Genomic DNA, 2,500 nt, shown 5'->3' on the forward strand with positions numbered 1-2,500 from the left:
TAAGCCTGCATCGGACCTCACTACATTTTGAGGGTTGATTATAAGGGCAAAATAGCACTCCCCCCTTAGCTCCCTACGGTAATGGGACACCCTACCTCTACACGAGAACGTGCAAAATATAGGGTTAGGGCAAAGACATGCGGCGTGTTGCATATACTTAAAACCTTTGCATTTTAACGAGCATCCAAAGACCTCTGCTAGTACAGCTTCCTCACACACAGCTACAGATTCACACCATCAATTAGTCTGTTCGCCCACTAGAGGAAACCATCACACACTTGTTAATAAAGTAGTAGTTTTCCTGTGGCATCCACCACGTCTTCATGGTGATGAAGGTATTATTAGACATGTTGTGTGCTGCTGCAGGTCTCTCCCACCCCCACATCATCTCCTCCTCTGTCACATCTCAGATCTGAGGGCTATTTCTAGAGTTAGTGCAGGAGGCCCACATGTTACCATGACATCTGGTGGATCAGATGAGCACTGTGCTATGTCCATATGTGAGGTTAATGAGCTACATTCACCCCTTGTTTACGTGTCTATCGTTCTTTTACTTTCACCTTTTCTACTTTTTTTTTTACATAGAAAAAATAGATAGGAATAATTCAACTTTAATTCCTTCAGTTTTCTATGGAAGTAAATATGTCTCTTCGGATTTTGAAAATGAAAAGCCATTGAAATTTAAGCACTGAATATTTATGCATCAAAATAATGTATCTGAATTTTTTGCCACTGAATTTAACTTAATGTTAAATTCATGTTTAATTTAATTTAATTTAATGTTATTTTTTAATATTCAACGTTAAGATGCAGATGCAAAGTTCAATGTATAAAATTAAACGTAAATATTTTCAACGTCCCCAAATCCAACATGCCAAATTCAGCTGCAAAATTCAATGTATGAAATTCAGTGTTAACATCCGGGGACCCAAGGAAGAGCAATCCTAGATGCTGGATAAGTGTGACCCCAGGGGGCGCTGTTGCACATTTTATGCAACATGCACGAGTTTGAAGCGTGGACAGGCATGAAGTCGTTCACGTGCAGAAACATGCATATGCTTAAAACGTAACATTTGTATCGTCATCGATCACTCGGAATGGGTGCATTTGTCTTGTGACACCGGGCAATAGCACGTTGAGTGGCTGAAGCAAAACGGTTGATATGCCAGTATTGGGCACTGAGTGGCATGATACAGATGTGCGGATGACAAATTAAAATCAGGTTGCTGTCTGACGCTTCTTCCTGAGGAGCCGCCGTGCTTCCACTGGAGCTACAGGCTGCCGCCGCTTCAGTGGCCACTCAGTGCGTGATACTGTCGGCTCTGCACTCTCGGTCCACAGTGGGCAGTGAGCTTCAGATCACCCCAGACTCACACCAAACGTAGGCAAAGGGACCTCGGATCGCCCCAAATAGCCGGGTAGGGATAGCGAAGGAGATATTAACAGATCAGGGCTCCTGCTTCATGTCTCGTGTGCTAAAAGAATTACTGAGACTCCTGCAGGTGACTCAGCTCCGGACCTCAGTCTACCACGCCCAGACGGATGGCCTGGTGGAGCGCTTCAACAAGACACTGAAGCAGATGCTCAAAAAGGCCATGGACCGGGACGGTAAGAACTGGGATCAGCTGTTACCCCATGTTCTGTTTGCCATACGGGAGGTTCCCCCGGCGTCCACCGGGTTCTCACCATTCGAGCTGCTGTACGGACGAAGGCCCCGCGGCATACTAGACCTCGCCAAGGAGGCGTGGGAGAGCCAGCCGTCCCCCCACCGCACCACCCTGGACCACGTGGAACAGATGAGGGACCGCATGGCCCAGGTGTGGCCCATCGTACGGGAACACCTCCGGCAAGCCCAGCAGGCCCAGGCGAGGGTCTACAACCGGGGAGCCCGGCTGCGAACTTTCCAGCCTGGGGACCGGGTCCTGGTCCTGGTCCCCACCGCAGAGTGCAAGTTCCTGGCCAAGTGGCAGGGACCCTATGAGGTGGTGGAACGTGTGGGAGAGGTAAACTACCGGGTTAGACAACCCGGGAGGCGAAAGCCTACCCAGTTATATCACAGTAACATTTTGAAGCAGTGGAGAGGGGGAGGGGAACCCCCTGACCCTGCTCCCCTGACGCTGACGGCCCGACGCGAGATCTCGGAGGTTCCGATGGGGGAGGATCTCAGCCCGGCCCAGAAGCAAGACCTCGGCAAGAACGTTATGCAGCACCAGGACATGTTTTCTGAGCTTCCGGGGAGGACCACGATTGCTCAACATGATATCCGGATGGCGCCTGGGGTGAAGGTGAGAGTGCACCCCTACAGGATCCCGGAGGCCCGGAGGGAGGCCATCCAGGCCGAGGTACGCCGGATGCTACAGCTCCGGGCCATCGAGAAGTCGCGCAGTGCCTGGTCCAGCCCCGTAGTCCTCGTGCCAAAGCCAGATGGGAGCTACCGCTTCTGCAATGACTTCAGGAGGCTGAACGAGGCGTCCGAGTTCGATGCCTACCCCATGCCCCG

Source organism: Micromesistius poutassou (assembly GCF_964030765.1).
Source record: "Micromesistius poutassou genome assembly, chromosome: 4".
Classification (NCBI taxonomy): Eukaryota; Metazoa; Chordata; class Actinopteri; order Gadiformes; family Gadidae; genus Micromesistius; species Micromesistius poutassou.